The sequence below is a fragment of the Lissotriton vulgaris genome, chromosome 4_1 (genome assembly GCF_964263255.1).
Source record: "Lissotriton vulgaris chromosome 4_1, aLisVul1.2, whole genome shotgun sequence".
Classification (NCBI taxonomy): domain Eukaryota; kingdom Metazoa; phylum Chordata; class Amphibia; order Caudata; family Salamandridae; genus Lissotriton; species Lissotriton vulgaris.
The window spans coordinates 552642111-552656589 of record NC_141691.1 but is presented as its reverse complement, the minus strand read 5'-3'; the positions used below and the strand labels follow the sequence as shown (position 1 = coordinate 552656589).

General features: G+C 48.3%; 1 protein-coding gene across 48 annotated transcripts in view; it reads left to right on the top strand.

Annotated features, from left to right (window-relative positions):
• The window catches only part of CLASP2 (cytoplasmic linker associated protein 2), a 1795600-nt gene that overhangs the window by 1311948 nt on the left and 469173 nt on the right, over positions 1-14479 (top strand). The gene's annotated exons all lie outside the window — the stretch shown is intronic.

Below are 14479 nucleotides of genomic sequence, written 5' to 3'. Positions count from 1 at the left end.
ATTATCTTGTGCATTAAGATCTGCTACGACCCGGCTGGTAAGGAACCTCCAGAGGGTATAAGAGCTCATTCGACTAAGGCAAAGTCTTCAACATCAGCTTTGTCTAGAGGTGTACCTGTTGAGGACATTTCCCCTGCCAATTGGGAAGGAGTAAGACGAGGTGCCATTCACTCTAATGGTAGCTGTGGGGGTACTATAACAACTCGCCATCCAGGTCTGAAAGTGGGTGCCTATGCCAAAGTGAGAGAGGGTCTGCTCCATGTACCGCCAGTTCACCCAGTCGAATGCCTTCTCTGCTTCAACTGCTAGGAGGAGGGCCTCTGTGATTGAGTGGTGGGCATTGTCAATCAGATGTAGGATACGTTTTGTGTTACTGCTCTGCCTGTATTGGATGATTCCTCCCTGGTCAGGATCGATGATGCCCTGCATCAGAGGGCTCCGCTGAGCTGCAAGAATACTCGTGAAGGGCTTGCTATCCACATATAGCAGGGAGATAAGGCTATAAGAAATACAAAGCTGCCTATCCTTCTCTAGTTTAGGTATAACTACTTTAGACGGGGCCAGCACATTGGGGATGCTTGAGCCAGGGCCTATAAATGAATTGAATAGTCTGGTGAGAATAGGGGCCAGAATCTGACAAAATGTTTTGTTGAAGCTTGCTGAGTACCCATCTGGGCCCAGGGATTTGAAGGATTGGAGACAAGAGATCGCGGATATTACCTCTGTTTTGGGGGGGAACTGTTTTTATTGTTTTCATACAACACATCGGCATAAATCACAGGTTGTTTACATTTACAATGCACAATTAGGTTATTTGACCCAAGGCAATTATTCAAGTTCTCCTCCCCAAACATTTGCATAACATCACTCCTGCCCTCGGGCAATTTGTGTACAATTATCACTCTATTCTTCCTCAGAGTCATTATCAGAACTGCCTCCATCAGAGTCTGGTATCGGATCGCATATATCCCCCCGGTATGTATTCCATGTAGCCCATATTTTAGTCCATTTCTGTGGGCACTTACGGTTTATGTAGACTGTTCTTTCCGCTAGCATATTAAGGTCCATATCCCTGCACCAGGTCCCCACTAAAGGCACCTCCCTCGCTCCCCACTTCTGTGCTATATTACGTTTAGCTACTATGAGTCCCATCGTGACCCATACATGCCCATGGCGTGCTAAGTCATTTGGTTCCCACACATTTAAAAGGCACCTGCGTGGTTCTGGCAGAAGTGACACTGTCATTACTTGCAATATCGTTCGCAGAACTGATCGCCAGTAGTCTGCTATCATTGGGCAATCCCATATTGTATGGAAAAAGGATCCCTCTTCCCCGCATCCTCTGAGGCAAAATGGGTGTTGTGCTCTCCCTATTTTGTGTAGCGTGGTCCTAGTGTGGTACGTGCGGTGTATGATCTTTAATTGTACCAAGCGAAGCCTGGCTGGTATTCCCACTACTCTAGGTGATGCTAGGGCCTCCTGCCATTCAGTGTCATCCATGTCGCCCACATTTTCAACCCATCTCATTTTTAACGGGGCCATTCGGTCTTGTAGATTATTGATTATTTTACGATACGTAAGAGATGTGGCCTTCATGGGCATGTGGTCCGTAAGCAAGCGATCTTCTAAAGGGGACGCCTTAGGGACCTCAGTGTCTGGTGGAATTACCGCCATCAACGCGTGGCGGATTTGAGCATACCGGAAAGTCTCCGTCGGGGCTAGCTCATATTGCTGCCGGAGCTGGTCAAATGGCAGCACTCTCCCCTTGTCCCAAAAGTCTCCCACCATTGAAATACCAATATGTTCGAGGCATGAGGGCTGCTGAATTCATATTCCCATTGGTCAAACCCTCTGCTGTTTCTCAGTTGTCCTAACCTTTTAGTGTCCCATAGAGGTGTTAGTTTCGTAATTGTTCCTTTCCAGCCCACCTGAATCTGTGCTACATGCCAAATCGTAACCGTGTGTTTGGTGGGTCCCAGTAGTGTTGTGGCTTGTCCTTTGTTGTATAATATTGCGAGCATATTTCCTGTGCCTAATTGGGCCCTGTCTGCCCTATAAGCTGGGTCTGCTTGTGATGCATGTATCCATTGATTTATTATTTTGAGGTGTGCTGCCCAGTAGTACATCTGGATGTTAGGGAGTGCTATTCCCCCATCATACCAGCAACGGTGTAACTTTGCTTGCGCAATTCGTGCTGGCCTGTTACCCCATAGTAGTGCGGACACCTGTGCTGCTGTCTGTTTGAAATATGTTGGTGCTATTGGATATGGTGTGTTTTCAAGGACGTATAAAAATCTAGGTAGCGCCATCATTTTGAATAATGCTGCCCTTCCTAACAGTGTCAAGGGAAGGGTTTCCCAGTGCTTCACATCTCGTTTCAGGCGATCCAGGGGGTGCGCCAGGTTTTTGGCTAAGAAGGCAGCTGCGTCTGCCGTTACGTGTATGCCTAAGTACTTAAATGAGTCTTGTTACCATCAAAGGGCAGTTACCCGGGAGTCGTGGAGCAGGGCCCTTTAGGACATATAAGACAGACTTCGGCCAGTTAATGTTTTACCCCGATATCTTCCCAAAGCTATCGCATGCCTCCAGCAGTACTGGTATGGAGTTCTCGGTGTCAGTAAGATATACCAGGGCATCGTCTGCATATAGAGAGAGGCGATCCTCCCATCCCTCCGCCCATTGTATGCCCTTCAGCAACGGAGTTCCTCTGATCCACGTCGCCAGGGGCTCCAACACCAATGCAAAGAGGAGTGGCGACAAGGGGCAACCCTGACGCTTTCCCTTCGACAACTGCACAGCCTCCGATATGTGCCCATTAGCTGTTACGCATGGCATTGATTTTGTGTAGAGAAGGCGGATCCATGCGCAGAACCTAGGGCCAAGCCCCAAGTGTGCGAGGACCGCGAAAAGGTAGTTCCACTCCACCATGTCAAAAGCCATCCTCGCATCCAGTGACACGAGTACCGCCGGGTCTGACAGCGACGGTGCTTTAGCCAGTGCCCCATGAAGGCGCCTAAGGTTAAGCGCAGTGTTTCTATTGGGCATAAAGCCGGACTGATCCGGGTGGATTAATTGTGGGAGATAAGTCATGAGTCTATTTGCCAGCAGTTTAGCCAGAATTTTAGCCTCTGCATTCAGTAGTGAAATTGGGCAATAGGAGGTACATTCGGATGGAGGTTTTCCCGGTTTTGGGATAGCTACTATCGTGGCGGTGCGTTGATCAAATGTGAGTTTGCCCTTTTCCAGACTGTTAGTGTACATTTTAAGCAGATGTGGGCTGATAGTTTGCGTTAGCTGTTTGTATAATTCTTTCGGGATCCCATTAGGTCCCAGTGCCTTTCCCGACTACAGTGAGCCTATTGCCACCTGTATCTCGTCTTCTGTTGGATCAGCCTCTAGTTCCAGAGAGGCTTCCTGTGTCAGCTTGGGCATTGCTATATTGGTTAGTAATGCTGCTGCCTCTGTCTCTGACTCCCCTGATGTGGACGAGTACACCCCTCGGAAGTATTTAGCTAACTCTTTCACTATATCCCGGGGGTCAGTCGTTAATCGCCCCTCCTCCGTCCGAATCTGCAATATGCCTCTACTTCCTCTTTCTCACCTATGTAGCCATGCCAGGAGTTTCCCCGCCTTGTCCCCCACGTCATAGATTAGGTGTTTGGTCGCTGTTTGGGCAGACACCGTTGCATCTCTCAGGTATTCCCTATAGTGTTGTTGCTTAAGATGTAGAGTGTGGGCATTCTCAGGTGTGGGTTCTATCGCGTGATCCGCCTCAACTTTGTGTAATTCCAGTTCCAGGTCCCTTAACTCTTTTTGTTTGTCTCGCTTATGCCCCGTAATGATTGTTATCGCTTGCCCCCTAATGACCGTCTTATATGCTTCCCATACCACCGAAGGGGAATTTACCGATCCCGCATTTTCGACAAAGAAATGTTTAGTGTCCGTCCGGAGCTGCTTCCGAATTTTGGGGATTTGTTTGTACCCAGGGTAGATGGGGTAGATTCTGAGCTGCGTTTTATGGTGATAAGAAATAGTCAATACCACCGGTGAGTTGTCTGATATGCACCTGGGCTTAATAGCAATGTCTTCAACATTCTGCAGATTGGATTCCATCGTCATAAAGTAGTCTATCTGAAATAGACTATTGTATGTGTTTGAGTGGAACGTATACTGACGTGCTGTGCGATGGGTGTGTCTCCAAATGTCGACCAGTCCTAATGCCTCCGCAAAGCTCTTGAGGCGCGAGACCCCAGTTGTCGGTGTCATGATCGGGTATCTATCCAAGTCAGCGTCCATTGTGGCGTTAAAGTCTCCTCCGATAACGAGCTCTCCCTCTGGTAGGGTGATTTAGAACTCACTAAGTGCCGGGAGAGCCACCGCGTGGAGCGCCGGCGGGATATAAACTGAAACTATATTGATCAGCCTACCCTCCCTCTGTCTCTGTAGTGCGGCAAATCTACCTTTGTCATCCATCCTGGTCTGCAGTACTATAAAGGAAGAGTTTTTCCGTACCAAAATGCCCGTACCCCTGGAGCCTGAGGAGAATTCCGAGTGTATCACCATCTTATATCCCCACCTATCCAGCACTTTACATGCCGTGCCCGTGAGGTGAGTTTCTTGCAGTAGAGCCAGTGTCGCAGCCTGGCGCTTCAGGGCCCGTAGCACTAACCCTCTCTTAATTTTGTCCCCTAGCCCGTGGACATTCCAGGTTAACAACGTGAGGGGGGCCACCTGTGCTTCGGGGGTCGTGCTCTGTGCTAGATCAGCTGGGGAGCGCGTCGCCATAGAGGTAATGATTGGTGAGCATGTTACATTTCCTAATTTTGACCCCTATGGATACTTTAATCAAAGGATGGTGCGCCCTGTTCTGAATCTGAACTTTCCTTCCCCGTACCCACCCACCCACCCTGCCCCCTGCCTGACGAACTCAAAACCGCCCGCAACCCAACTTAGCAGAGTGCTTTGACCCTCTCAAAGTCATTGTACTTGCGTGCGGGGGTGAGAATTCCAAGGGGGGTAGTAGACCCTCCCTCCCTCCCAAGTCCTGCTGCCGACCAGTGTCCAAGGCCGACATGGCCACCACTATGGCTATGCGTGGGTAGGACCCCTGTGGTTGCTTGATCGTTTTAAGTGTCAACCGTGGTTGGGTTCTTTCGCGTCTGCTCGCTGTGAGTCCTCCAGGACCGGTTGTAGTGTATCTTGGCTGTCAGAAGTTTCTTCCATATTTCTGCGGCGATGGGCTTGGTTACCTCGGCATGGTCCGTCCACTCGGCGACACCCCTCGAGCCAATCGTGGGCTTCCTCCGGCTTTTCAAAAAACCACGTCTTGCCCTCTGCCACCACTCTGAGCTTTGTGGGGAACAACATGGAGTAGGGTAGTTCTTGAGCCCGTAACTCTTTTTTGAGTTCCAGGAAACTTCTCCGGCATCGTGAGATCGCCACCGTGTAGTCCGGGAAGAATGAGAGTGTCGAGTTCTGGATCCGAATCGGTTGGGCTATTCTCGCCGTTTGTAAGATGGCGTCTCTGTCGTGAAAGTTGAATAGACGCACGAGCACCAGTCTGGGAGGTGCTCTTGGTTTGGGTTGACCGCCTGGGACTCTGTGGGCCCTTTCCACAGAGAAGAAAGTGATAGTCCTTTAGGCTGCAGTCGTGTTTGTATCAGCTCCTCAACAAAGAGGTCCATAGCCTGCTTGCCTTCGCTCTCTGGAATACCAAGGATGCGGACGTTGGTTCTTCGAGCGTGTCCTTCCTGGTCGTCCAGCTTCTCCGCCATTAATTTATTTTCCCGCGTGAGTCGCGACAATGTTCGTTGCATTGTGTTAGTGTCCGCCACCAAGGTTTTGGTGACCTGTTCGACTTCAGTTACTCTAGTTGCCATTTTGTGAAAGTCTGCCCGCAGCAGGGTCGCTTCCGTGGAAGTAGATCCCACTGTTGTCTGCACATTAGTGAGGGCTGCCATTATGTCATCCAAAGTTACTTTGCGTGAGCCATCGCCCTCCTTGGTCTTTCTGGAGGCGCTGCGCCCCTCTGGGAGTGGTTGAAAATCCTTCCCATAGGCGTATTTGTCCAGCGTGGGCAGCGTGGATTGATTGCGTGGGCCTCGCCCCCCCATGTTGCCCCTGCAGGAGTCCCCGATGTTTTCCCCCCTACTGGGCAAGGTCCCGAGAGGCTCTCTCGGTAGGGCAGCTGCAGGAGGGGTGGGTCGGTGATGGGTCCCCTTGATGATCTGGCCTGCACTTGCTCCGCGGGGCGACTGCGTTAATCTTATAGGACTAAGTGTCATGGCGCCTCTGGACCTCGTGTGGCAGTAATCGGTGCTCGTTGGGTCGTCAGGGGGGTGGGGGGGGGGGGGGGGGGTTCTTGATGCTCTGTGGTGTCACTGGATGGTCAGGGGTGCCCGGTAATATGTAGGTCCACTCCCAGGCTTTCCGGGAGGTTGGGCCCTCTTTCTACTTTAGTCCCCGGCTGTGCTCCTGCTTATAGGCCTCACCTGCAGCTTGTTCTCTGGCCAGGACTCGGGATGTAAGCTCCATACTGTGCAAATATGCGCTCCTGGAGGCTTGCGCGGTGTCTGCGTATCCGCCGCAGGCTTGAGGTTTCTCGCTCCCTTTTTCGCCGCAGGGGTCAAGCGGCTGCCGTCGCCTCCCACCCAGAGAGGCACTTCCAATTTATGCCCCGGTCTCGGCTCGGTGGTGGACTGCGGCAGTTCGCCCTTGAGCAGCAGGATGTCAGATTTTCACCGGAATGGTGTCGGTGGCCGCCGCCTAGTCCCGGCCGTCGGTGCAGGTCATTGGGGGTACAGAAATGTGTTGGATTATTGTCCAGATATGCTTGGAGGGCTACGCTACCCTCGGAGCTTCTCTAGCCAGCAGCCATCTTGCCGGCTGCTAGCCACGGCCCCCGGATATTACCTCTTTGACCTGGATGGGGGAGTTTAGGGAATCAGCGTGCACGGTAGTGAGGCGGGGGGGCTGTTTGCTTTGCGTAGGTATGTCGTGATTGTCTGGTTTTCCAGGTCTTGTCTCGTGTATAGTTCTGCATAGAAGTCCCTCATTTCCTTCACTATGTGAACGTTGTCTACTACTAACCTGCCCACTTGAGATCTGAGGGAATGTACTTTTGTCTGCTGTCGTTCAGCCCTCAATTTATTAGCTAGCAACCTCCCTGATTTATCTCCTCCAACATAGAATGAGTGTTTCAGTCAGAGAATGGCATATTCCGCCCTATATAGGTTGAGGCTCACTAATTGGGTCCATGCTGCGTGTATTTGGCGCCAGACTCTGGAGGCCCTTGTTTGGGTATGTATACATTCAAGTTCCCTAACCTGACTAGTCAGTTGGTACCTTTTCCCTTTGTGGGCTTTATTATCAGCAGTCTATATTGCTATGAGTTCTTCTCTTACCACTGTTTTCAGTGCCTCCTTTAGTGTAGAGATAGATGTATCTTGATTGTTGTTAAAAATCTAAGAAGGTGTGTATAGCTGTTGTAAACTGTTGTATCACTGTGGGTTGTAGAAGCAGAGTCTCCCTGAGCCTCAAGTTCCTAATCTGTCTTCTCTGAGGGGGAAAGTTTAGGGTGATGGTTACTGCGTCTTGGTCTGACCGTGCTGCTGGCTGTATCTCTATATCTCCCTTGATATTGTGTATGTCCCTAGTCCCCAATATGTATTCAAGGCATGCGTATGATTTATAGACAAGTGAATAGAAGGTGTATTGGTTAGCGTGTGGATGAGCTTCCCTCCAGAGGTCTATTAACCCAATCTCATGTAGTCATCTAACCTCTTACCTTGGCAGAGCTCCTGACTGAGCAGACGGATGACAGATCACTTCTGTAGCTGCCACCCAAAGGAATTGTTCCTGTCCCGTGTTAGGAGCATATTTTGAGCCCACCACTAAGGATTGGTCCGCAAAGTGTACTGTATGTGCCAGGATTCTACCCTTCACCTTGGTAACCTTGGAGCCCACCTCGCCCCTAAATGATCTAGCAGGAAGAATTGCCACTCCCGCTTTTTTGGAAATAGTAGAGGAAAAAAGTTGATGGAAAAAGGTTTGGGATCTGAGGCGGTGCCAATCCCTGCTCAGGAGATAAGTTTCTTGTAAGGTTGTTGAGATTCTTCACACTGAGCGATACAACCTTAACTGTGTGTGATGCCATGTCTGATCTATGTGGGGTATCATTCAGAGACCATCTATTCTGAGTGCCCAGTACCTTTCCCGGCTTTCCCCGCTTTGATCCCCCATTTATTTGCAGCTATTAGAAGAAAACATGAACTATATTATGAAGCAAACGGTTGAAGTCCAGGTACAGCAGATTGAGTCCACAAATACACAGGGATAAGTTGTTGGGTGCATGTTGTGGCATTATATATCCCATCCCGAAAACCCCACCTGCCGCAGGGGCTTCACATATTGTCTCCATCTTGTTGCTCACCAGACAGCGACTCCAGGACAGCCTGATGTTTCATTGCTATTGTGGCAGAGTCCAACTTCACGCCACTCTCGGGTGGCCCTTGTCTGCGCTGGCACCTGCTCCGCGGGCCACTGATTATCCTCTCCCTGAGTCCAAGGTTAGGGAATCTTCAATACCAAGGACGTGACAAGGGTCTGTCAGTGATCTTAGTTGGTGCAGATTGCCCTCCCAGTGAAAGACAAGGTGAAAGGGGTGACCCCAAGAATATGCAATGCCCAGATTCCGTAAATAAACTGTGGCCGGTCGAAATTCTCTCCTTTTCTGCAAGATGATAATGGATAAATCTTGGAAGATGGATGGAAAGTGCCTCCGGAACGATAGAGGCTGTTTCTCCCTGGCCTTGTGTAGGATCTGTTCTTTCAGTTGGAAGTCTGGGAGGTAGGCCAGAATGTCTGGTGGGTCGCCAAGGGTCGTCGTGGTATGCCCACTCTCTGTGCACGGTCCATTATTTTTTCTTAGTTTCTGGGGGGCTTCCAGAATATATCTAGAGAGGTCTCCCAGATAGAGATTTATGTCGGCGCCTTCTGCCTGGGACGGCACTATCTTAATGCAAATATTGTTGTGCTGGGAGAAGTTATCAAAGTCTTTAGCGTGGGCTTGGAGATCTATCTTTTGTTCTCGCAGGCGGATCACCTCCTATTACAGCTGTTTCACTACATCATCTCTGGTATGTTCCTGGTCTTCTAGAACTGCGACCCGGTCCCCTATTGAGTCTACATCATGGGACATTTCCTTGATATCATTGGATAGTTCCCCTCCAAGGGTTTGCAGGTCTTCGCGTAGTGTGGAGAACAGTGCCTCCAAGAATGAACGGGTGACTTGCTCCTCAGCTCCCTTCCCGTCTTGCCCCTGATTTGTGCCAGGTGATGTCTGCCCCTGGCCCCGGATGTAGTTTGGTCAACATGTCCTTCAGGGTCCGGTCTTTTTTCCTCCTTGCAGATGTCATAATTCAGGAGGAGACTAGGTCCTTTCTGCAGGCCGATCCCATTTGCAGTGGTAAGAGACAGCCTCCCACTGATGGGAATTGTTGAGCGACCTAGAATATGCCGGCCCAGGAGAGCCCGCGAGGCAGGTCTCCGGTCAGTTACTCCTCTAGGCAGTGTTGGCAGGGGGATCGGACCATGGCCTGGATTCCTCCTTGGCCTCTTTTCGCGCTTGAGGACTGTTTTCAGGTGAAGTAATCAGGGCACCGCTCACTCTCCTCGCCAATCTCCAGCCCTTCTCCAACGATATCAGCTTCATGGCTGGTTTCAAGGAGGCCTCACTGTAGTCATGGATCGCGCAGGTAGGCTTAGGTCCGCTTTGACTCAACCACAGGTTCTTGGTGTGCCCCAAAACGTGTTATCACCATGGATTGCTAACGTGGGGGTGGCCCGTTGCCCTTATCTCCTTTCTGTCTCTCCACCACTGGGGGCCATCGCCACACCTTGGCCCCCTTCCTCTTATTTACTGCAAGGCCTAGTCGTGGAGCGCCACCACTAGTGCAGGCAGCTTGATGATATCCAGCCGGGGTCTGCTGCTCTTCTCAGCAGGGAGCTGTCAGGGGTTTCACAAGGTTTGCACGCTCCCTGTCTCAAGATCAGGGTGTCGGTCCATGCGCCACTCCTACCCCCCTCCATCCACCCCACCATGGGTGGGATCAATTCATAAATTACTCCTTACTCTGCCTCAGGTATCAAGACTTTCTTCCAGCTATTTGCATTACTTGAAAACACTCAAAGAAATTCACCCTTATGTTCTTCTCAGTTGCTGAAAATCTGTACATCTACCTACTACCTTCTACATACTCTTGTTCGCATTTTGGCAACTCTCTGCAATTTGGCCTTTCCAACTAATTGATTTTGTAACAGAAACACGTGCCTACAAAATTAAGCTGCTCATCTAACCCTTTTCCTAAATTACAGACAACATCTGCCATGCGCTTCTTCATTTTTGCCTGTCAGGATATCTGCTCACATGTAGTCTTGTCCAACTACTGCACAAGCCAACAGCCAAGCTTTAGAATTCTTCTACTTGACTCCTAAAATGTGGACTTTTTTCACCCATTTCTCAAAAGCTAACCCAGTCTTCTAACCTTTTGACATCCACTGAAAATCTGACTGCTCGCGTAATCTAAATGTCTAATTCTGTTATTCGTTTCAGTTTATGCTGTCTTGTTTTTATATAACAAAAGTGGAAGATTCCTGGCATTGCCTTGAAAACCTTAGTAATGCCTTTCATTTATTGAGTCAGATTCTCCACCTTAAAAATCGAGTTCATGCTTGACCTCCCCAAAACTTGCTTTGATGCCCTGGTATAAGGGCGCACCAGAAACGGACATTTTTTATGTTTACATGTGACCACATTTCCTGTTTGCTTCCAGCATAAACACAAACAAAGGTCCAATTCATACATTGTAATGGTAGTGCCATATTAGAACATCGAAATCGGCACCATTTAAACGCCAAAGTATGCAAAATACTTCTGCGTAGATAAATAATATATACATATTATCTGCGACTTCCTCTGTAAATAAATATTACCTTTGTGCACATCGAGCTCTGAATGGGCAGTGTTGCCGTATATTGATGTAATTACATAAAGCGCCTACTCACAATCATATTGTAACTACTGCCCTAGATGGGCCAAAGCACTAATCCCTCATTAACGTACTTGGTATTCTCGCCCAAAAGTGAAACATAATTGTGAAGATAGAAATAAACATAAAATAAACTGATTATTCACGTTCCTCCAAACAGGGGAGAAAAGTGCAATGGGAATCAATTTATCCTATAATGCCTATCCATGTGAAAATCAATTCATAATTCAATCCTCTCGGATATCGTTTTCACATTACACATTTCCTTATATTTACAACATATCTACAACAGTCTAGTTCTGTAAGCCAAAACGTAATTCAATTCTCCTATGGAATTACTTATTCTGATGTACCTAAATCTCCGGGGAGAGAGCCCTCTACCCTAGATGTACTGTCAACTCCTCATTACTGTTCAGGCCTCCGGGGGACTTGGTACCAAGATCTATAATGTACCTAGACTCCAGGCTTCTTAACCTCATTATCCTGCCCCCCCCACTCAAATTCACTGGGACATTATCTTTTACAAAAAGGTTAAAAGATTGTTGTTACTACTGTGGTGTGATTGGAAATGCCTGGCAACCGGATACGTTACATCCCATTTTTTTATGGCACGTGAATATTCTAAAATGCGAACTTTCGTTTGGTGAATAGTACTCCCAATATATCTTAGTCCACAGGGGCATATCAGACAATATACAGTATATGGGGTACTGCAGGTAAGGAACTTCCTGATCCATCTAGTTGATTCTGCTGCTTCGTACAATAACATTTTCTTAATACTTTTACTGGCCTTGCACCCCCCACAAGGATAAAATCATTGGGGTGCTTCGCCAAACTTTTTCGTAACTGCTCGTACAAAGTGACTATTCATGAGCGAATCCCTCAGAACTCTTGCTCTTCTAAAAGTCAACATAGGATGTGTTGGTATATCCGATAATAGGATCCGTCTGTAATAGATTTACGGAATTTGGAATGGACATAATCTTAAATGGTTTAGTGTCTTTAAGGTAGTCCGTAATTTGTCCCACTTCAGATCAGGCTCTCCTCTTGCTCCGGTCTCAATATCCCCTTTTCCTGCCCTCTGTTCATGTAGCCTTCCATTGATCATCCGTCTCCTATTTTATCAAATATTTTGGGGCAATCCTTGTATATCACTTTTTCCCTGGAAAAGCAGACATTCATCGTGTGCTCCCAGTTGCTCAGTGACTGCCTTTTTGATAATCTTTCCTATATCTTTAGGGCACTCCATGGGATGTAGTAGTTGAGATTATTTACTGGGTCAATGTGAGTGAGAGGATTGAGAGCATTTTGTGATGGTATTGGCTTGAATAGTGGTTATTTTGTTGTTGATGTGATACTGGTTTCCTGTTTTCTCTTTGGACATGTTTCTATGGCTTTGTGAGTAGAAATATCTATTGGTGATTCTGTTCACTGAATTGGTGTTGTAGTAGGCTCATTGTATAGTAATTATGGTTTATTTGAAGATCTGCTTGATGTCATACCTTCTCTTGCCTGGAATGTGTGCACTTGCTTTCTTTGAGCCTCTGAGGGGGGCAGTGAGAGCTTGTGTTTCAAAGACTTGGCTTTAATAGGTGCTTGAAGATCCACATTGACTTGGGGCATGATGTCCCAAGCGTCGAGTTGGATATGTGTATACGAAGAAAGGTCTCACGTGACAACTTGTGAGATCAGTTGCCACAGTAGTACTTAAAGGAGTGGATTAGCTACTTAGACATTTTTGCTTGGATACGATGATATGGTCTGGTGGGAAGGACATGAATGAGGCATGTGGTGTGTCCAGTCCTGCAGTGGTGATGTTTGGTAGATGAGGCAGGTTAGGGAGGAAAATACAAGGTTGAGATTTGGAAGTTTGTAAACAGAAAGTCAATTAATCTTTCGTGCAATGGTTAATGTTTGGATGCTATATTGCAGGTTGGAGGCACCAGAGCAGCTGATGAAATGAAATGAAATGAAAAGTTACATTTGTAGAGCGCATATACTACCCGTAGGCCTCGCAGCGCTTTTAACTGAAGTCCAAGGCAGCCAACTAGGATGATTAACAGGCATTACTGAACAAATGGGTCTTTAGAAGCCTCCTGAATGCCATCCGGTTGTTGTTCTCCCTGAGGGTAAGCGGAAGCAAATTCCATATTCTCGCAGCATTGTGTGAGAATAAGCGACCACCCCAGCGAGCTTTGTTTATGTTGGTCGTGGTAGCTAGTTGCAATGAACTTGAGCGCAAAGCTCTGAGGGGAAGGTAAGGGGTAACTAGAGGGTGCATTATGGCTGAACCAGTTCTGCGGATTGCTTTTTGGACAAGACACATGGCCTTAAATTGTACCCTAGCTGCCACAGGAAGCCAATGTACGTTTTTTAAGGCATGTTTGGCCGACTGCCAGCGTAGAATTCGAAAAAGCAGCCGGGCCGCACATTTTTGGGTGACCTGGAGTTTATTGAGCACTGCCACCGGGGCTCCCAGATAGAGAGCATTACCATAGTCCAGGCGTGAGAGTATCAGGGCCTGGACCATGACTCTCCTCACCTGGAATGGGAGCAGGGGGAGCACCTTCCGGAGCATTCTCATCAGCCCAAAACAGATGGATGCGGTTTTAGTGGCCTGACAAGTAAAGTCCAGTGATTTATCGAGCCACACTCCCAGGCTTTTTATCTCAGATTTAGGGAGGGGAGGGGGGCCTAAACATGTGGGCCAGAGGGAGGCCAGGCTGGTAGGTGAAGGGTTGCCCTGTAACATGACCTCCGTCTTCTCTCCATTCAATCTGAGGCAGGAGGATTTCATCCATTTAGCCACTGCTTCTAAGCATAAGCTCAGCGTGCTAGACGACCCCTCAGAGTGGTCTAATGAGACCACCAACTGAGTGTCGTCTGCGTAGGTGACAATACGGATGCCAAATGGATGAACTATCTCTGCTAAGGGCCTCATGTAGATGTTAAAAAGTGTGGGGCTCATGGCTGTTAGGTGGAATCAGCCTCGCCCTCAAACACCTAAAAGAAGCGTTCGTCCAGGAAGGATGCGAACCATGCCAGGGCCGCGCCCGACACTCCCATGCCCTTCAACCGATGTAATAGGGTAGCATGGTTAACCGTGTTGAACGCGGCGCTGAGGTCTAATAATATAATGGCTGCTTTCCCTCCCTGGTCTAACACAGTTAGTGTTTCTTCGGTTACTGCTAGCAAAGCTGTCTCAGTCCCGTGTTGGAGCCAGTTATGATGATTGAGAGGATCATGACGCTGATGGTTTAGCTAGCCCTAGGTGATCTATAGCTGAGCTAGATTGTGACAGACTGCCCTGAAGATATTTCAAAATGGGGCTGTATTGTGCTTGAACTCGGATATTACCATGAGTTGTAAGGAAAAGCAATTATGAACCTTCAAAGAAGATAACTCTTATTAAAAGAAACTATTACCTTCCA